The sequence below is a fragment of the Eriocheir sinensis genome, chromosome 31 (genome assembly GCF_024679095.1).
Source record: "Eriocheir sinensis breed Jianghai 21 chromosome 31, ASM2467909v1, whole genome shotgun sequence".
Taxonomy (NCBI): Eukaryota; Metazoa; Arthropoda; class Malacostraca; order Decapoda; family Varunidae; genus Eriocheir; species Eriocheir sinensis.
The window spans coordinates 18,048,758-18,071,622 of record NC_066539.1 but is presented as its reverse complement, the minus strand read 5'-3'; the positions used below and the strand labels follow the sequence as shown (position 1 = coordinate 18,071,622).

At 46.5% G+C, this 22,865-nt stretch overlaps 1 long non-coding RNA gene across 3 annotated transcripts in view; it reads right to left on the bottom strand.

Annotated features, from left to right (window-relative positions):
* Window positions 1-22,865, bottom strand: part of LOC127005987 (uncharacterized) — a 79,209-nt gene that overhangs the window by 12,377 nt on the left and 43,967 nt on the right. For 2 of the 3 annotated variants that reach the window (XR_007758998.1, XR_007758997.1), the window contains exons 4-5: window positions 10,179-10,323; window positions 3,913-4,053 (exon numbers count right to left, since the gene is read on the bottom strand). This is a non-coding gene — a long non-coding RNA (uncharacterized LOC127005987). The remainder of the gene's footprint in view (window positions 1-3,912; window positions 4,054-10,178; window positions 10,324-22,865) is intronic. The other variant, XR_007758999.1, reaches the window with a different exon arrangement.

Genomic DNA, 22,865 nt, shown 5'->3' with positions numbered 1-22,865 from the left:
AAATAAAGCGAGGAGAGAAAGAATCGGAAGAGGGTGGAAGGAAAAAAAAAAACTTAGGGTGACCAGAAGAGGAGGAAGAGACGATCGGATAAGAAGAAACGGAGGGAAATGATGTGAAGGAGTTTGATAATGAGGCAAAGAAAAGAAGTGAGATGTTTGTTTACTCTCTCTCTCTCTCTCTCTCTCTCTCTCTCTCTCTCTCTCTCTCTCTCTCTCTCTCTCTCTCTCTCTCTCTCTCTCTCTCTCTCTCTCTCAAGTTTCAGTTTTCCAATACATAAGCGGATTTTCACTTCCATCAGATTATGCATCCGATACATATATTTTTTTTCGTTTCTTTCTTCGGTCAAAATCTCTCGCCCTTTTATCTTTTACATTACTGCTTTCTTTACTCCTCGCTTCCTTTCTCTTTCTCTTTTTACCTTTTCCTCTTCCCTCCTTCCTTCTTTCGTGTGCTTAACCTTCTCAACACGGTTCTTTTATTTCCTCAGTTCCTACATTTTACACTTTTTTTTTCCCTCCTTCATTTCCTTCCATCCTTCGAGCGCTCGCATTTTTTCTCTCTCGGCTCTTTTTCTTTCTTCATCTTCATCATCTCGCCTGGAGCTAATACTGTGCTGGCCTTTTTTTTCATCCTTTTCTTTTCATTCTTTTTCTCGTCTTTCTGCATTCTCACTTTTCTCTCCCTCCCCACATCTCTCCCACGCTCCCTCCCTCCCTCCCTTGCCTGCTCTCCTCTCCCTCCAATCCCTTGCTTTTTTCTCTCCCTCCACATCTCTCCTTGGTGACCTTCCTCCCTCACCTGGCCGTCGCCTGGAAGAAAGAAATGCAGGTGTGCTTCTTAAAGGTACACTCCTCCTCCTCCTCCTCCTTACCTGGCTCGTCTCTCTCTCTCTCTCTCTCTCTCTCTCTCTCTCTCTCTCTCTCTCTCTCTCTCTCTCTCTCTCTCTCTCTCTTTGTGACAATGGTTTAAAAGGTGTCTTTGTTATAAATTAGCTTCTTACATATTTTTTTCCCTTTCTGAAGAGTTTCTTTGTTTATATTTTACTTAATTTTTATGTCGAGTATTTTTTATTTACCATTTTATCTGGACTTTTTAGCTCTAATATTCTGCGTGTCTGTCTGTGTGTTTGTCTGTTTGTATGTCTGTCTGTCTATCTGCCTATCTGCGTTAACTATTCAGAAGTTCATCTATTTATCTATATCTACTTATATATCTATCTACACAGGTCTCTCTGAATATGTCTATATACGTACTTGTACTTCTGAATAATAAATATATTCTATCATGAGTGACTTAAAGCTGTCGCCAACAATATTAGTTAATGCGCCACACACATTGTTGCACAGATTTGAGCTCCAAGTATTTAAAAAAAAACTTTCTGGGAAAATCATTCAAAACACAAGTGAATCTCATTACACTGTTACTGCGTTTTAAGTTTCATCGTGGTGTGTTTTTCTTTTTGTTTATTATTAAGATGAAATATGAATGCATTTAAATAAAGTTTCCACGCATCTCAATGAAGCAGCTTTGCCCAGACTTAGTTGTTTAATACTTTGTGTCTTAATGGAACGAGTGTGACGCATTCATGAGTCTGGGGACAAGTTTTGTTGAGCTGCTGATACACCGGATTAATAAAGCAAACACACACACACACACACACACACACACACACACACACACACACACACACACACACACACACACATTCGCCATTATGATCCTCTTTTAAGTAGTTTTATTACGCTGCTGGTAGCCACTTTTGTCCTAAGAGTAACACATCCACCGCACATCGTGGCATTACAAACCATCACCAGAAACACCAAGCAGCCTTTACTTGCGACACCACAATGGCACCAAGAGGCCAGAAACAGCACGCTAGACTCATAAAAAGAGTAGTTGCACTGTGTTTTCCAGGAACGTAGAGCGCTCTCCTCCCGACATTTAAACCACAATTCCACACATTTTCTCACGTAGGAATTGTTAGTCCCTGCCGCCATGACTCTCCGAACACTCCCCTTCAGACGCAGTTCCAGCACCACGCACTGTCTCTCCCCCCCCCCCCCCCCACACCCTCCCTTCCTTCAGTATCACGCATTTGTTCGCCCACAAATATGGACTCTCACGCACGCCGCAGTGTGTTCTCGTTCTCAAGCAGTGCTACGAAACAACACTGATATCACGGACTAGCTGGGTAGTCCTTTAGGAGCACGCGTCCAAAGCAGGGTTGAGAAACATTACTTGGGATCGGGAATCTCCGTAAAAAGAAACGTACGATCCTACAGCAAATTATGTTATGTGCTGCATTTATAAATTTAAGTCAGGCATACGAAGCTAGGTAGGCGGTGGCCGAAGTGATAGCGTACTGGACCCACATTCGCCGCGTGATGGACGACGCGGGTTCGAATCCTCACGCTACCACTCGGATTTTTCGGTCACCGCCGAGTGGCTTAAAACTACCCACATGCTGTCCTGAAGACCACCCATCAACCCGGACTCTAGAGGAAGCCGTCCAAGCGAATCAAGTACGAGTTCCGGGGGGCAGCATGAGCCAATGCAAGATGGCGCCACTATAAACACTCGCCTGCGCCAGAACGGGCTGGGCCGACCATCAGGCCCCACCTGGAAGAAGCCTTGGGCCGACCATCAGGCCCCACCGGGAATATGCCTACCGGCGCAATAGGCAACGTAAAAAAAAAAAAAAAAAAAAACTACTACTACTACTACTACTACTATTACTACTACCACTACTACTCTCTCTCTCTCTCTCTCTCTCTCTCTCTCTCTCTCCTGCGTCATGATCGACAGGTAAACTATTTCGACAGCAGGTGACAAAGCCCTGGCTGGTGAACTGAATATCGTAAATAAACACCCCTTGGACAACGCTGATCAAAGAAAACGTAAAATGGAAACCAAGGACGGACTAATAAGGTAGTTGCTTGAAATATAGGTACGAGAAATAGGAAAAAAATGAAAAACGAAAAAATAAGTTGAAAAAGCTAGTAAATAAAAATGAAATAGATAAAGACGTTCAGCCACACAAGACAACAGTAAACAGAAAAGAAATGATAGCAGGAGGAGGTCAACGTGGAGAATAAGACCCCCCCCCCCCAATAAAAAAAGAAAGGAAATTGTAAAAACTCGTGTATTAAAAAAGAAGGAACAAACAAATATACAAGTGGAGCCTTTACAGAAAACTCTCCGGTGACATTAAAGTTAACAAACGGCGGGAACCCAACACCAGACTTTCCTTTCCTCCGGCACAAGAGGAAGGCGGGGGCGAGGCAAACACCTGCCCGTAAACAAGAGATAATAAACACTGCATGGAAGGAACAGCCGGAGGAAAGGGGCGCGCACACCCACCCACACACAGGAGGGAGGAAAGGGGGAGGGAACGGGAGGGAGGGAAGGGAGGAAAGCAAGCGCACAACACACCTTAAGATAAAATAAATGGAAGCACAACACGCGTAAAGAAACACCTGAAAACACCTTGCAGCGCCTTATTTCAACGTGATCACGGCGGGGGGGGGGGAGAGAGAGAGAGAGAGAGAGAGAGAGAGAGAGAGAGAGAGTATAAAACAGAACAGGACCGGTTAAATATGTCACTGGGGGAGAGAATAGGGCGAGGAGGATAAAGATGAGGGAGGAGAAACGCGATAGATACAACGATAGAGCGCAAAAAAACAGCTCCTCCTGAACTTACGTCAAGGTGAGGCAGGTAATTCAAGACGAGTGTAGGACAGGAAAACACGTGGGAGGAAGGAAAGCACCGAAGGGAAAGAGGAAAACATAAAAAAAACTTAACCAAACACACATACACGTTTCTACCCCCCCCCTTCTCCCCACCCCACCCCCGACACACTCAACCTCCCTCTTCAAACACACATGCACGAGAGAATGAAATACACACTTACAGTACCGTACACGTTGAGGCGCAGGCTGCATGTCCTCCCGTGCTGGTTGAGGGCGCGGCAGGTGAGGTGCTTCCCGCTGTCTGTCATCTCTGTGCTATACTTGAGGATCGAAAGGGTCACGTTCCTATCCGTAGAGTTCTGCTGGAGAGGGACACGAACACAGGTCAGGGTCGGCATTCACAGACGCTTCCACTTCTCACATCAACTAATTCCAAAGGACAAAAAGGAGATCAATCGGGCTCTCATGAGTGATCTTTTAGGTTCAGGGTGCAGAAGAAGGGCCAAACTACCACCAGGGTCATAAAAGTACCTTTGGAAATGCCCCAAACCCTACGAAAACCCTGTTAAATATATGTGTGTGAGCGACGAAATGTTTGAGAATGTCCCAGCAAAGGTCACGAAGAAAAGGGTAAGAGGGTGTGTAGCAGATGTCTTACGAGGGGGAAATGAGTGAAATAAATACAGGGCGAGGAAGTATAAGGTTCGAAAAGTTAATAAGAGTGAAATGACTACTCGGTAATATAAAACGAGTCAGTGGGTTCCGATAACACTTGAAGGAGCGAATGTTATGGCGTTCATTCCCTCACGCTCATCGCCTTTAACTCGTGTCTCAAAAGTCCCGTGTCTGGAGGTTTATGAGGCGGAAGGAAAGAGGCGGTGAGGCGTAACTTGCGGATGAGGGAAGCGTCGAGGGATGAAGTGTTCGAGGGGGAGACGCACGGAGAGACCAAGATGAGTCCACGGAGGCGATAGATTTTGTGGCGCACGGGATAAAAACGGAAACTAATTGATGAGATGGGGCAAGGATGAAAAATGGAGCGAGCTGATAAATGAAGGAGCGGGGACAAGGGGCAAATTAACGGGTTCAAAGGCGAGACATGGAAGAAAAAGGGATATTATAATCAGATGAAAATAACCACACTTACGACGGGGAATTCAAAAGCGAGACATGGAAAAAAGGGATGTTATAATCAGATGAAAATAACAACACGCATGAGGGAAATAACATCAGATACATAGAAAAAATTGGGAAACACAGAACTTGGGGGGTTGGTTTTGATACGAATGCATGCCCACCAGTGATAAATGTTATGTAATTCACGGAACACATCACTGACGGTCAGGCGGGTCATTAACACGTGCCATAAAACCCTACGACTCGTGCTGAAATACGTTTAGGCGACACACACACGACGTTCAAGGTTATTAATGAGTGATCACAACATAATCGCGTCGTATTACTCGAGTGCGTGAGTGTTGGTGGTGGTGGTGGGTGGTGGTGATGGTGGTGAGTGGTGGTAGCGGTGAGTGGTCGTAGCGATGGAGGGTAGTGGTGGGGATGTTTGGTGGTGGGTGTGTGGTGGTGGTGGTGGGTGTGTGGTGGTGGTGGTGGGTGGTGATGGTAGTGGTGGGGATCTCTGTGTTTTTAGATATCCACTCACCCGCCCACCCAATCACCCCCCCCCCCCACATACACCCACACCCAATGCCAGATACAATGCAATGAATGCCGATTGAAAACTGATACTTTTTATTTTGTTTTAATGTTCGGCGTCGATGGCGGGGAAACACGAATGCACAAAAACACAATATACACACACACAAAAAAAAAAAAAAAAAAAATCATGTGCGCGCTCTGTACGATCACAGGCGCCGCCCACCACCACGAGGCTTTTGTGTGTGTGTGTGTGTGTGTGTGTGTGTGTGTGTGTGTGTGTGTGTGTGTGTGTGTGTGTGTGTGTGTGTGTTGTGTTTGTTGTCTGCTCCGGAAAAAAAAATGAGTTGGTGAACGTTAAGATTGACGAAGTGCGGGAAGAAGGAGGTCCGTTTGTTCACTTTTAATTTGCAGTCAGCGTTGAAAAGCGGCGGTTGTGGACGCCGAAGACAACAGATGTTCCCTTCTGTGTTTTCCGAACATACGCGAGAAAATAATGATGGTGAGGAAAAGGTGAGGGAAGAAGAAGAAGAAGAAAAAAGAAGAGGAAGAAGAAGAAGAGGAAGAAGAAGAAAAAGAGGAAAAAGAAGAAAAAGAGGAAGAAGAAAAAGACGAAGAAGAAGAAGAAGAAAAAGAAGAAGAAGAGGAGGAGGAGGAGGTGAAATGGTGACGATACTACTACTACTACTACTACTACTACTATTACTACTACTACTACTACTACTACTACCACTACTACTAATATTTGCATTGATAGTAACAATGATAATAATAGGATGAAGAAAAAGTAGAAGAAATGTATAAATAAATAGAAAAAAGAAGTAGAAGAGGAAGACGACGAAAAAGATACGGAAGAAGAGGCAGAGGTAGAGTGGGAAGAGGAGGAGGAAGAAAAGAAGAGAAGAAGAAAGAAGAGGAGGAGGAAGACAAATCCAAACCAACCACCAAGCACCACCTACCCACCAGGAAGAAACAGCGAAGGAAAAGGCAAGAGATTAGAGAAGTAAAAAGGAGAGGAGCTAGCGGACGATCCGGCACACTAACCCACGACCACTGCGCGCCTTACCAAGAAGAGGATCAGGGACGCCGCGTGGATCAGCCTTCAGAGTAAATGCCGCTTTTCCGCTCTACGTGTGAACCCCATTAATCAGTGCACCGGCGGAGGGAGAGGAGGAGGAAGAAGAGGAAGAGGAGGAGGAGGAGTAGGAAAAGAAGGGGAAGAGGAAAAAGTTCATACAAACCAACCAACAAGCAGCGACTAGCCATGAGGACGAAGCGGCTGATGAAAAGGTCAAAAGAAGAGGAAGAAGGAAAGCTAAAGGATGAGATGGCACGCTAACCAACGGAGGAGGAAGAGGAGGAGGAGAAAGAGGAGGAAGAAGAGAAGGAGGCGGAGAAAGAGGGTGAAGAAGAGGAGGAGGAGAAAGTGGAGGAGAAAGAGGAGGAGGAGGAGGACTAGGAGAGGAGGAGGCGAAAAGAGATGAAAGCTTAATCCACAGTCATTCTTTTGCGAGTCACGAATTTCAGTTCACGCCTCCCGACTCTTTTAACAGGCGAGCTGAACCTTCTTTTATCGCATCGGAAGTGAATTGCGACAGTCTCGTTTAAAAGAAAAATAGAATAGCTGAGAGTTTTGTTTCCATTAAAATACAAAGCTAATTACTGGTGGCCATTAATATGCTTAATCCTGTGGCGCGGAATTGTGTTCGCTGGCATGAGGGGGGAGAGAGAGAGAGAGAGAGAGAGAGAGAGAGAGAGAGAATGGGGGGTATTAGTGTATGGGTAAGCATTTTTAAATTGAAAACTAAATATATTTCGATAATATACAACAGCTTGCAGTCAGAGGAGTTTATGTGATCTCATTTACATGGAAATTCTGATTCTGTGCAGCTCATCCAAAACTCTCCTCGGCAGTAATTACATGAGGGAATAATTAACCTGATTGTACCGGCACAAATCCACGCTGATGCGAGCCAAATCATGTCCGGAACCATCGCGCGTGAGCACGAGCCGAGCACCGGTAGGCAACGCAGCGCATCGTAACGCAGCACAACGCAGGACAGGGGAGAGCAAGGGTGACGAACCGGCAATGTAGTGTCACTCTTAACCCTCTGCCTTCACACATCTTCACTTTCACGCAGCCTATCACACACATGTCCCTGCCACGCCGCAGCCTCTTTGCCTCACCCTTCCAAGGTTCACCTATGCTAAGATAATTTCTGTTTCCTTACACACTGCCTCTGCCACGCCCTGCCTCACTCTCCCGTTTTGTCCCTGCTAGCCCTAGTTAGACTTGCCATACAGTCCCTTGGTTCGGCACTCCCAAGCCTCGTCAGCCCGTATTGTAACAGCATTGAGTGCAGGGGATCGAACTCGTGCCTTCCGAATAGAAGTCAGGGCAGCAATCCAATTGAGCCACCGATGAGCTCAATGGTGTTACATTACGGAATTATTAGTTTCTCTAAAGCCTCGTCATGTATACACTGTCGCTTTTTCGTTCCGCACCGCCTCGCTTTCCCACCCCGTTTCACTTCGTCGAGTCTAACCTCCATTCCATCACCACTCTGACTCCACTCATCCCTCAGCGATCCGAACCGTGCAGCCAACCACGAGACCCGCGCCGCCAAGAACTTGTGAGTCAGGATTACGAACCAGAAACCGACCAAAGCTGAATGGGACGAGACCTCCTGCTTGACTTGCATGATTTCTAAATGACAGAAATCTCATGAAATAATACTGGTTGAATTCGACACTGTATAATTAAATGAAAATAACGCTTACGACGCTTACGGTGTTATTTCTTTCTCTGTGTGAGGCTACAGTGTGCGGAGGGGAGGTGTTGTGTTTGTTATCCTGCACCAACCCTCGCCACGCCTCGGCTCACCCTGCCTCGCGCCGCCTCGCCTCGCTGCCTCCCGCCGGGGCTTCCTGCTCGCGGCGCTTTCATATAAAGAGAAGCGGCGCCGTGTCGTGTGTGCTCGCTCGGGGCCGCCTCCTATCAAAGGCCAATCGCGTATAATCACTGCACTTCCCATAACACGTTCTTCTTGATTATAATATCTCGATTATTCCCGATAATTTTCAGAGCTACATATTTATTTTTTCCGCCATCAGCCGTCTCCCGGTGATGTAATCTCGGGGCGATTCAATTAATCAGAACGACCTCCAGTGTAAGGGCGGAGCGTGCGTGCAGGAACAGCTAATCTCGGCTCGGCTCGGCTCGGCTCAGATAGGCTCGGCTAGGCTCATCTCAACTCGGCTCAGCTCTCGGTTACACTCGGCTCGCTGGTATGTGACACGCATGCTCCAGACGCGTCACATGAAAAAAACCCACTCTAGTTATTCAATGCTCATTCTCATTACTGGATATTTACCGATCGATTGCATTAAGTAATTTCAGTCCACTCATCTCCCGGGCATATATAAAATTCAGGTTAATTGAATCACGTGATCTCTTGCCCTCCCCTCCCCTTCGCCCCGCCTCTCGTGTCCTATAGTCAGTGCTCGTGCAATCTTCCCATCGGCGAGAGTGAAGGGCAGTTGATTACGTACCCTCCTATCAACCCTCCTCCATCCACACAGGCCTCCCCATCCACCCCCCCCCCAGACTGACCTTCCCCACACCCCCTCCGCTTCCCCACCACCCCCTCCACACCCACAATGACCTTCCCCACACCTAAACTGTCCTTCCCTACCCCACAACCACACAAACCATCCCACCCTGAGCCGTAAGATCCGAGGCCGGTGAAATTCTTGTCTCAACTCATCTATGGAGAGCAAGAGAGATGAGGAAAGGAGATAAGGAGGGAAAGGAAGGCAGGTGAGGTAGGTAATACGTTTTGAAATGCACGAAGGGGAGATAGGGAAAATAATAGAGGAGAGAATGGAGGAAGAAGAGAGAGGTGTGGGTGGAAGGAGAAAAGAGAAAGAGTATGGGACAGACTTATTTACCCCGATCTAGTTCCACGTCCACCCGCACATCCACATGAACCTTCACACATCGATCCACGCCTTCCCACCCATCACCACTTCCCCCGTCACCCTACTCCACCTTCACCTTCCTCCACCCCATCACCCCCTACACTTTCACGTTCATCTCCACTCACTCACTGACCGTTCCCAGACCTATCCTCACTTTCCTCCCCATCACCTTCTAGCCTGTTCTTCTCTTTACACGTTCCTCCCCATTCCCCTTTTTACATTCTTCGTTCATCCTTACGATCATACTGACGCTGCACCCATACTGATCTCCCCCATTCACACTGATCTTACCTCCCATCCCACCCATTCTAACACCAACACTAACCTTTCTCCCCATTCCCATATTCACACTCACATGCTCAACCATTCGCTCACCCATACCAGTCATCCTTTGAATACTCACATACTCACTGACCTCTCTAGTCGTTATATCCTAATCCTTCCTTTCCCTCTATATCTCCACTCATACCAGTCTTCCCTTCCTTACCTACATGGCTCACTGCCCGTCCCACTCACCTCTAAACCACCCTCAGCTCTCCTCTCACCGTTCTGCCCATCCTTATACTTTCACGGACCTTTTTGTCTATCATCATAATCCTCCTTGCACTCACTTCACCTGTTTGTCTTTCCTTCCGATCATCCTACCAATATTTCCACATATCTTCCAACCCTTCCCTCATCGCTACGCTTACAATCCACTCCCTCTGTCTATTTACTTTTTCTCTCGCTCATTTAATCCATTTTTTTTACCATCCTCACACCCACCCATTCACATTAACCCTTAAATCCATTCCCCCACCCACTCTCCCGCCCATCCACTACTTCACAAACACCATCAACACTCACTCACCGTCATGCAGCGTCCTTTTGTGAGGGTCGTGGTGTTGCCCCTCCACCAACTGCGAGCCCCATGACTGGCACACCAGCTCGTATTCCGTTCCGGCGCTCAGGTAGTCTGGTGGCCGTGCTCAGGATGGTCACGTTGAGCAGCCGGACTGTGGAAGGAGAGAAATTAAGAGGTGAACCGCATGAAGGTAGAGTCTAGACGAATGAACAGACAGAAAGAATAGTAAAGGCTGACAGGGCAGAGCTAGACTATAAACAGAAAAAGAAAGATGTTTAATACGAGTAGACTGACGGTGCAAGTCCATCATGAAGAAATGCAAGATATAACAGCTGCAGACGGATTCCCCAGAACAAACATGAAAGACAGAATCATTGATGAGCAGGTTGAGATTAACTGAGCGGTGGCCTGACTAAAACATGGACCGAAAGGTGAACACGTGTACCCGAGACACTGATGGAGGGCCGCCGCAGCGTTGGTCTGTTCCTGCGGCCGCGGATAGAGAAACCTGGAGGCACCGAACCAACCAACCAGCCAACCAGTCACCCAGCCAACTAGCCAGCCAGCTAGTAAGTGATGCATGTTAGTTAGTCATTCAGTCAGTCAGCCATTCAGTCACTAAACCAGACAAGTATTCCACCACAAAGTCATTCAGCAAGCCGAACATCTCTTCACCCAGTGAGTGACTTAGTTAACAAACCATTCAGCCAGTCAGTCAGCCAACCAGTCACAACACACACACACACACACACACACACACACACACACACACACACACACACACACACACGTGCAGCGTAAGTGCAACGATATTCAGTTCTAGCATAAAAGTGAAGCGTTTGCCAGCGGTGTGGCATCTAGGAAATTATTAAACATAACGACGTCAGTCTATTCTCGGAAGCTAAGCGCCGCACGTCACTGCTTCGCCGCTGGCGTGGCGATGAGGAATAAAATATTAATGCAAAAGTAATAACATTAAATTTAAATGGCCTGTCGGGCGGAAAGAAAAAAATTAGAAAACATGAACGTGGCTGCAAGTCGTTACTGAATATTTATGCAACTGACAAAGTTTGTCACTACTTATTTCAGGCGACAAAAATGCTTCGAACAGTCCCCAAAATGCAGCATCAAACGAAACATTTAAATAATAAATTGCACATTTATCTACAATGGCATGTGTACATATATTTTGTGTGCATCTCTCTCTCTCTCTCTCTCTCTCTCTCTCTCTCTCTCTCTCTCTCTCTCTCTATCTCTATCTATCTATCTATCTATCTATCTATCTATCTATCTCTCTATCTCTCTATCTATCTCTATCTATATATATATATATATATATATATATATATATATATATATATATATATATATATATATATATATATATATATATACAGCCACCGTGGAAAGTTACAAGACTGGTGTGTGTGTGTGTGTGTGTGTGTGTGTGTGTGTGAGAGAGAGAGAGAGAGAGAGAGAGAGAGAGAGAGAGAGAGAGAGAGAGAGAGAGAGAGAGAGAGAGAGAGAGAGAGAGAGAGAGAGAGAGAGAGAGAGAGAGAGAGAGAGAGAGAGAGAGAGAGACTGAAATCCGCAAAGAGGTACATTCTTCTTCACTTTTATACGTCAATTGTAAAAGTGGCCGCAGAGTTTTTATATTCACCTCTGTGGAAGCAAAAGAGCCAATTCCCATTGAAATTCAGCTCCAGTAACAACGAATGCAAAAATCTTCAAAGTTGGGGCCGACCAAAGGCTCTCGCTCTCTTTCCCGTCCCTGCCCCTCACTCCTGCCTCCTTCCTTCCCCCTTCCGGCGTCTCTTCCTTCCTAAGCCAACCTTCCCTCCGTCCCTCCGTCACCCAGCCTTCCCCCCGTCACCCAGTCCCCAAAACCCTCCTCCCATCAACCCCCCCCCCAGCCTTCCCCCCGTCACCCAGTCCCCAAAACCCTCCTCCCATCAACCCCCCCCCAACCTTTCCCCCGTAGTCCCGCCCCTGCCAGCCACACACCACCCTCCCCGAAGCGCTTCACACGAACTTCAATAACGCCCTCCACTCCCTCCTCTTCCGGCCCTCCTCCTCTAATTTTTCCGCACTGCTTACACACACACGCACACACAAACACCCAACCAACCCACCCATCCATTCCCACCCACACACACACTCACACACACGGGTACACCACACCCAGCCTTAATATTCACGCCTCCGCAGATCTCCTATTCTGCATATTCACGCCAGACCAAAAAACGGGGATACACGGAACGGGTCGTGATGGTAAATTATTCACGTGAAGGACCTTGCATAGTCATTAGGGTCCCGGAAGGTGCGTGTGGAGTGAAATGAAGCGTCCCGGAGCCAAAGGTAAATGTAAATCCCTGGTTTGCATAAATATGGAGACGACTTGCCATGGGGCGGCGCTGCGCAGAAGCTTCACCTGACACATTGTTGAGGATCGGTTCATTACGCTTGTCTTCCTCGGCGCTGCCACAGGAACGCGAGTGCAGGTCCAGTTATGATTTCCAACAAAAGGCTACAGCAACACAGAGTAAAGGATCACGGTGAATGCCATTGCCTTTCCAATCTAAATTAAGAAAATATTAGTCTATCTCAGTTTGCTCTCTTATATACCCATTGCTAAAAGATACGCCTGCCTGCCAGTGCTGAAACTCTTACATCAATTCTAAGATCAGTATTTCAAGTTGATCCAGAAAAAAACATCAATGGTCTAAGGAGGCGAAATATTAACCTAATATGAAATCTGCTCGCTTACCGAATACTGAAGAAGTGCCCTGACCGAATGTCAAACGTTTGTACTAATTCTTAAATCCCTAACACAGAATACGCCGCTAATGTACAGAATCAACGATCTGCTCAGGAAAACATCAAACAACAAACACGGGGCGAGGCCAGGACAGCCAGCACCCCTTTAAGGCTCCCTCCCTCCCTCGCCTGCACCGCCTCCCTCTGAAGCGGCGCGATAATTGTCACTTGAATGGCGAATCCTGCGACTCAGGACTCAGACACAAGAACGTAATTGTTAGTATCAAGAGAACGGTAGTCAGGAAGAGCCTTGTCAGCAGCATGTCGGGGGTGGGGGAAGAAAAGAAGGAAGAAGAAGAAAAGAGAAGAGAAGAGAAGAGAAGAAGAGAGAAGAGAAGAGAGAGAGAGAGAGAGAGAGAGAGAGAGAGAGAGAGAGAGAGAGAGAGAGAGAGAGAGAGAGAGAGAGAGAGAGAGAGAGAGAGAGAGAGAGAGAGTGGGGGTGGGGCACATGTCGGTTCCTTCACGCCTTAACGAAGCAACTGTTACTTTGCATCCAATCATCATCAGAATACTTCACACCTAAGTATCTTGTGGTAGATGCTCAAGTCACGAGCTGTGTGGGCGTTCCCTTGACCTCTTCGGAATTGTGTCTTGCAGGAACAACTCGGTCAGAAAGCTCGACTTCTGGGTGCTGATATGATAATAAACTCCTGCATTCAGTCACAGTTAATACAGTTAATTAGAGTTCGTGTGTTTGGCCTCACGATGTAATGTCTAAAATCCTTCATTATGTGTTGATATGTGCGTAAAAAAATAAATTATCCACATGCATAAAGATTTCAACGAGGACCAGTTGGAATAATGAAGGAAACGTCTGCTCCCCGATGTGATGTGCTACAGCTGTCAGGAGGGCTTAAACGACCCCTTCTCACGGCTCAAGGTATACCCGCTAAGCCGTCAGTAACATCAATCGAAAGTCTTCATGAATATTCCTGGTCTGACTCTCTTCTCTGCAGGCAATAACGACTGCTATCAACTTCCCTCATGTATCTGTCTCTTCCTTGTCCATCACAAAGCCTCTTCCTGCACGTCATCTATCCTCCCCCAAGTCCCTCCCTCCCACACACCTTCCCTTCTCCGGTGAACAGTCTGGCTCAGCGTCAAGCAAACAGACACTACCCAAAATGGAAAGTAACACGGGTTCACTTTCCTTCCTTCACCCGACATTCTCATACACACCGCCTCTACCACCACCACCACCCTTCCCTTCCTTCGCCTCCTGCTGCCCTGGATGTTTCTTTGTCTCTCCTTCCTCGCGGTACTCACTCTCTCCCTTCCCCTCTCCTCTCGTCTCCTCCCCTCGTGAGTGAGTGGCGGAAGCGTGTGGTTGTTGACTGTGAGGGTGAGATAGCCACTTCTCCCCCTTCACCTTCCCACCTAGCCGCTCTCAACAATATATTTTGCATTACTGTCCAGGTGAGAGACATATAAAACAAGGTATGCAAATAGAGCCACTGTTTTTAGAGGAGGGTACAGCTTTTGTAAACACCCACGAAAAACACACACACACACACACACACACACACACACACACACACACACACACACACACACACACACACAGCCTTGCAAAAACACATCATTATATCCGAAATAAAACAAAACAAAACTGAAGAGAACGTACAAGTAATAATACCACAAACAAACACTGTATGTCGATAAGTATAAAAGGATGACAAAGTAAAAAGAAAAATATAATTGGATAGAAAGTGTTGCAAGAGATAGTAAAAAAAAGAAGTAACAAGTAAGAACAATTAGAGATGATGACACTCTCTCTCTATATACACACGACACATGCAACTAACGCTTCATTTCAAACTTATTCACGAAACGCACGAATTAATAAGAGAGGGAGGACGAAGGACACTCGACATGCACATAAATCTCAGCGAAGACACGATGATGCACGGGGAACAACGCGTGAAGTGTCGGTGCGGAGGGAGCGAAGAGAACATTAGAATGATTTGTTTGCGTGGCAGGAAGGTTGCGGAGAGAATAACGAAGAGGGTTTGTGCGAGTGTGTGTGACGGGAAGTGTGGCAGGAAGGGAGGAAGGGATGAGTGGAGGAGAAGAAAAAAAGAGAGCGAGAGCGAGAGCGAGAGAGAGAGAGAGAGAGAGAGAGAGAGAGAGAGAGAGAGAGAGAGAGAGAGAGAATAAAAATAAACATAGTGATGCCAAGCTTTAGGTACGTGTGTGTGAGCGTGCGTATGCGTGGAGTGTTGTTGCAGTACTAATCAGTGTTGTCTTCCGACCTGTTATTACTGACCCGAGTCCGCGGAGGTGCAAAAGGGTGTTAGTCGTGCAGCCTTAATTCACTCGTTGCGTGGGGCGGTGGAGGCCGTGTTGGGTTTACCTAGAAAGAAGCTCTGTAGTTGGTCACCCTGGCTCAAGGAAAATGTTGGAGAATCAAACACTGCGGCCGAGGATGTGAGCGAAATAGATTCATTAAAGCAGTGTGTGTGTGTGTGTGTGTGTGTGTGTGTGTGTGTGTGTGTGTGTGTGTGTGTGTGTGTGTGTGTGTGTGTGTGTGTGTGTGTGTGTGTGTGTGTGTGGTATGCCTGTGCACGCGTTTCTGCTTCTGATGTTCTTTTAATGCCAACACTGGATAAAGGTTTTCGCCACTTCCACCGAGTTTAAACAAAATAATCGCTGCCAACGTGGAAGGAATTGAACAAAAAATAATCTTCCCGTAGTATTAGGCGATAAAAACCTTGTGAACTCTCGGACACACAATGCTATTATTTTCGAGCAGATATCGCCGACTAGTGTTTCGCAATGTAATCTAGCTTAGTGTCGCCACCCTCGCGTGTACTCTTCGGAAACGCCTGATGAAAGTGAAACGTGGCTGGATCGACACGTAGAGTTTAATTTTAATTCCGGATTCAATCGAACGTGTATGTGGATGTAGCGACGTTCTCTTCCCGTGCCGAACCCGTTGTTGCATTGACTTCCTGGAAACTTTACTGATACACTGAGTATACATATTCGTCTACACGTCTTCCTCGGCGTGTCCACGTGTATGACTCAGCGAAGGGCGGAAGTTAGGACACACGAACTCTTGGCCAAGTCTCAAGAGATGTAAACTTGATTGCAGTATCTGAGGACTTGGAACTGTGTACGTGTGTGTATGTGTGTGTGTGTGTGTGTGTGTGTGTGTGTGTGTGTGTGTGTGTGTGTGTGTGTGTGTGTGTGTGTGTGTGTGTGTGTGTGTGTGTGTGTGTTTGCGCGTGCATGTTTTTTTCGTGTATTTGTGTGTTCACCGGCAAGGATCATCTAATTTCGGTGGTCTGTTTTTGTTAAAGTTCGGCAAACAAGGAAGCGCGGGTTGCTCCTGCCACGTGATGCACTTCCGCGACTCACTGCTCTCGCGGCGTATAGTTTATTATGCACCAACGATCAGTAACTTTTCTCGAACATGACTTCCTTCTATCCCCTCTGTCTGTCTGTATGTCTGTGTCTGTCTGTCTGTCTGTCTGTGTCTCTCTGTCTGTCTATCTGTCTTTCATTTAGTCTTTTAAATTATTTATCTCTTAAAAGTTAGGACAAGTTTAATTACAACAACGGGGGAGATCCTGCATTGATCTCTGAAGTGAACGTCTGTCTGTGTATGTAGGGGTGGGGGTGGGTTGTGTGAGCGCGCTTTTTTGTGTTTATGTGTGGCGCAGAGATGACTGTACTTCATTTTTCAACGCATTTGTGTAGCTGACGTGACGAGCTGGCCCTTCGTGTACAGCCTTTGCAGACGCGGGATTTTGTGATGTTGAGAGAGGCGCTGATAAATGTATTTACTTAAAGCAAGACACTCCGAAAAGGAAGTCTTGTCGGTTATTTTCGGGAACGCAGCAACAAGGTAAAATTAGTTGTCATGTGTCATTGTTTGCGGCGCGTCCGGAAAGCCATTAAAGTGACCATGAAAGGGCGTCATAAGCTTCATAAAGAGACTGTAAAGCTAAAGGTGAGTTCTGAAAATCTAAAATGTAAAGCGATAGACGGGAACATTCATAGAATTGATGCATATTCTTTTTATTATTGATTTTTATTTCTCGTGTTGGTAAATGCTAAAACAGCTTTAATGCCTGACTGGCTTTAGCTTTACATTCCTGTGTTCATGACTTTAAAAAAATAAATAATCTTTCTCTCTGTTCCTTAAAGTGTTCTCACGCTTTTCTTTGTTTCATTCAGTCACGAAATCTCAAAGCATCTCAAAACAGCATGAAACTTCTTTCATCAAGATGGATTTACATTTCCGTCTCCTCATTTGCGTTTCGCGTGTTTTCTTCGCTTCTTTGTGTCATTTCTTGCCTCGCAGGACGCAGCCATGAAGGCAGCTCTGCCACCCTGCTGGAAAGCCCTTCAGGCATTTCGGATTGTGTTCACTTTTAGATTTCTCGCAATCGTCACAACATTATTTTTCATTCTCTCAAGTCCTTTTAATATATTTTTCCTTTTTAATAACTTCAGTTTTTCTTTGTCGTGTTTGAAGGTGCTTACTTTGGTTTGTCTTTACCTCCGGTTTTGTTTACTCATTTTTTCTTTGTCTCTGGTAGACAAGTTTATTATATTCTTGTTTTACTTCTTCAGGGTCACGTTTGTCTTTCGTATGATATTTTATTCATGACCGGAGCAGACACTCATGTAAATACACAAAAGTGGTAAAGCATATACATGAAGACACGAATATAACAACACCCACTCACCTCCACACACCGACACACACCTTGACGTATTCCCCCCCCCCCCTCCCACACCTACGAACCCAAAGACACACACACACACACACACACACACACACACACACACACACACACACACACACACACACACACACACACACACACACGAAGTAATTATTCAAAGCCTAACATCTCGCGTAAGGCTTGAAATTAATGTATTGAGCATATTTTCCGAACTTCAGTTAAAGAACCTTCATATTTGTGCTCTCTCTCTCTCTCTCTCTCTCTCTCTCTCTCTCTCTCTCTCTCTCTCTCTCTCTCTCTCTCTCTCTCTCTCTCTCTCTCTCTCTATTTCAATCCACAGTTTCCTTTCGCTTCTTGGATTCCGTTTCTGCCCCGCATTACTCCACAATGCAACATACATCCCCTCAGACGCTCGCCTCGCTCCCGCGCCGCCTCCCTTCCTTCCGTCACCCATCCCGCCTCCACCCATCTCCTGCCAGGTGAACGATGCGCGGTCTTGATGCTTGTGACTTTTTCTTCTTTTTATATCTTCTTGCATTTGCTGAAGTTGTCTCCTTGCATGCTGGTATTAATATTCTTTCTTGCAAGCTAGAGATTAGAGACTACACCCACACGCACGCCCACGCACACACGCACACACACACACGCACCCCCCCCACACCCACACACACACACACACTTTCAATTTAGTATAGCCTCCCACAGTTCACGTTTTATGCATGCCCGGCGCACCACTGAGCTTCAACTCCCTTTTTATACCTCCGGCGGCTCACACATCCCACTATTCTGCCATTCCTAGAAAAAGTTTTGCACCAGCCAGACACCCGCCACAACAGGCGTAAGCCACTCCCGGTTAGTTATATACTGGAGTCAGAGGTGCTGTAAGACTATGAAAGACATTCCTGTGCCCTCGCTGTCGGTTTCCGCTTTCTCTCAACACCAGATATTAGCTCAGATCAACGCACCCACCCACCCACCCACACCCACACCCACACCCACAACCACACCCACACCCACACACGCACAAATGTCAGTCCTTCAGAGTGAGCGCCGGCGAGATAAAAGTGACGGGAGTGCGAGGCGGCGGGGCGTGGAGTGAGTAGTCAAGTGGCGGGGTGTGATGCGCCGCCGCTCAGCCGTGAAGTGTGTCCTGCCCGTGTTGATCGGTCTCAGGTGATCCGAGGAGGACAGCACCTGCTAATTAGCGACTCAATGAGCGACTCGGGTGACAGATTCTCACGCTCATGAAATGGAAGTGAAATGTTGAAGTCACTCACGAATATACTTAGTTCATAATCATAACCTGGGTCAAGTACGATAAATGCACCGGTGAAACAGACGAAAGCGATAAAATTATGGTAAAACAATTTGATGCAGCATGGCGTGTACGTCCACAACACCAGAGACTTAGAAATGAAGACAAACTCAACAAACAAACATGCACTTATATAGAAAAATATTTATACTGACAACTGATATTTTTCTGAAAGGTACTGAAGAATAGGTGAAAAAATCGATAAATCAAGAAATAGTGATAAACTGCGACAACTGTAACTTGGCAAAATGAAATAAAGGCAAAAGAAAGATAATGAGAAAGTAAATAACATGAAATCAAGAGTAAAATCACTAAACAAAGCGACAAAATATATAAAAAAGAGAAGAGACGAGAGACGCGTCGGAGTTTCTCCTTTGCCTGAACGACCTTCAGTGAAGGCTTTCCAAGTCACTCACTCACGCATGCCGATGAGGTTCGCTTTGAATTTCGCGTCAATACGAGTAATTCTCCCCGACACGACGCGTCTGACCGTGAACCGAGACGCTTCAGACGGCTCAGGTAAGTGGAAGATCACCTGACGAGGACACCTGTGATCTACGTGTCAGTCACTCCTGGCGCCTCTACGCTATGGACTGTTGAAGCAGACGTTGGGAGCTAAATATGAGATGAGTGTGAGGTGGAAAACACTACACTACCAATAAATTCTATCATAATATTTTAGTTTCAGTCTGTGTGTCTGTCCATCTCTGACTACCTGTATTTTTGGTAATTGTCTGCTTGCCTGTCTGTCTATCTGCATGTACCTGTCTGTCTGGAGCTCTGTCTGTCTGCTTCTCTTATATATCATACATTTGCACATGATACATTACAATTATTCTGACCATTAGAAACACAAACTACATTACCAGCCAACATTAACCTTTCCGCCACCCGCACACTCTTCCCCCCACACAAACACATAACAAAGAAGCGAAGCACACGATACCCGCAGAAGCACCAACCAACCCTCCGACCGCACCACTCACCGACCATAAAACTGTTCTCGCAAAAGTGGCGTAGCAAGCCTTGGGAGCGAGACGGCGGAGGGCGGTAAAGATGCTTACTCAATTTGACTAGCCAAGGAAGCAGGAATTGAGGTCTGGTTTTTACGGCCGACGTCTATCCCTGAGTGTTCCTCGTCCTGTTCCTGTAACTCTGCGCCTCGATTCCGCCGCCACTAAATTCGTCTTAAGTAAGGTTTTGTAAAAGTTGATGGCGGTGGAAATGGAACGCGAGAGAATAAGCTGAACGGGCCGAGGAGCGATGGGAAATGTGGGAATGGCGGGGACCGAGTGAGATATAGACCGGGAAAAAGATATATATATAGATATATAGATATATATATATATATATATATATATATATATATATATATATATATATATATATATATATAGAGAGAGAGAGAGAGAGAGAGGAGAGAGGAGAGAGAGAGAGAGAGAGAGAGAGAGAGAGAGAGAGAGAGAGAGAGAGAGAGAGAGAGAGAGAGAGAGAGAGAGAGAGAGAGAGAGAGAGAGAGAGAGAGAGAGAGAGAGAGAGAGAGAGAGAGAGAGAGAGAGAGAGAGAGAGAGAGAGAGAGAGAGAGAGAGAGAAATCATGAGAATAAAGAAATTTCAAGTGAGGGAAAGAAAAAAAACTAAAAAACAAAAAAACCGCTGAAAGGAATTACCGAAATAAGGAACGTGGAAGCGTTTTACGAAGTGACTTACGAACTGAAAGTGAAGTGACCGAAAAGGAAATAAAATACGAAATAGCGGACGGAATATGTATTGTGGCGAGTGAAAGAAGAAAAGAAAAAACCCGGGAAAGTTAAAGCTGAAAGTGAGATTGAATGTTTACTCTCATTTTGGTCTTTTTGTTTTTTCTTTGGAGAATTCGAGGGGAAACTTTAGTGAGGCTTAATTAAACTTACGACGACTTAACAATTACTAATGCTGTTACTGGTACTGCCATTACTATTACTACTACTCTTACTACTCTTACTACTGTTACTACTACTACTTAGCCCTATGATGCGCCACAAGGATTATCACAGTCTCCAGTGCCCCGACAACGTTCCCAGCAGACTCTATAACACATAAGGCCTACGCAGACCACCACCATCACCACCACCACCACCATTACCACAACAGCCAAAAACAACAGCTACAACATACCACCCCCACCACCAGCGCCTCCTCATCCACGTCAGTCTGGGGATGACAGAGGAGATCGAGCGCCGTCCTCAGGCCTAATGCCGTTCTTGGGGAGGCGGACGTACAGGGAGGGAAGAGAGACTGACAGGCCGGGGATGTTGCGCGACATCATCTCGTCTCTTACGCTGATAGGTATTGCCCGGGGCCACCTGCTGCTACTGTTAATATTGCCGTTGTGTGTCTCCCTTTTAATACTACAACAACAACAACAACAACTGCAACTACTACTACTACTACTACTACTGCTACTGCTACTACTACTGCTACTACAATCACTACTGCATTTTGGTATCAATAATGGGGCAGCAATGATAAAAATACACACACACACACACACACACACACACACACACACACACACACACACACACACACACACACACACACACCCACACCCCCACACCCACACCCACACCCATGTACATAAACCACCCCCCTTCCACCTCTATACAAATCCAATATCAACAAAGCAAAAAATATTATATGAATATAAACAAAAGCACAGCAACGTCCCCCCCACCACAAGCGTAGAATAACACTAATCTATCTCCATCTATCTATTTATTAATCAATCTCTATCTATCTATCTATATGACCTTTCGCCCATTTATAAGTAGACGCTGGATAATGGTAAATAATTCCTACTCTACCAAACACGAGTAGAATCCCACACAACCACAAACTAACGCGTTGAGGGATTGCATGGCCCAAATTTCTTATATGTGACCACTAAAGTCCCGAAATGAACGTGATCCTGGTGAATGTTGGGGAGGGGGGGAGGGGGGCAGGTGGCATCAGGCGCAGGGTGGGAGTTGTGCAAGGCTTAATGGGCTGTAGTTGATGCATAGCTCGATATTTATGTCAACCATTCTTTTCCCAATACAATTTGTCCGTCCATATCCCTCTCTCCCTCCCAGTTCCCCTCTGCCTCTCGTGCCTCTCTCCCTCCCTCTCGTCCTTCCGTTCCTTCCATCTGCCTTTCCCCACTCTCACTTTCCCTCTCTCCTTTTCTCCCAACGCTGCACAGGCCACTCTAGGGACAGCTCTGTGTGTGTGTGTGTGTGTGTGTGTGTGTGTGTGTGTGTGTGTGTGTGTGTGCACTAAAGTTCTGCCATGGCAAGGCTCCGGCCTGGCAGGTTGAGGATGGAGCCTCGCTCAAACTGAAAGATTTTCCGGCCGGCAAGGAGCGGCCACCGTCCCCTTGAGCAAGGAGGGAGTGTAATGGCCCGGGACGCGGAAAAGGCTGCAAGGCCTTAAGCCGTGGAGTACCCTTTGGTCGACGCTAGAGTGTCTGCCTCGAATTCCGGGGGCCGGGATTCGAATCCCTGGCGGAAAGTTGTGAGAAAAGATTTATTATTCCGAATAGATCGATTACTCGTGTACTCAGCAAAGTGACATTCTCTCCAACACAGTGGTGGCATAGCGGTGGAATCCATTTGTGTGTGGGTGTCCACGAGTCCACCACGTGATCAGACTCAGGCCGTGACGAATTGCGCGCTGGCTCGTTCGTTCGTTCGTTCGTTCGCTCGCTCACTCACACACACACACACACACACACACACACACACACACACACACACACACACATGACCTACTGCACCAGGGGCACAGTATTTATTAGCCATTACCTGCTGTGGAGAAAAAAGTAAAAAAAAAAAAAGGTCGGCAC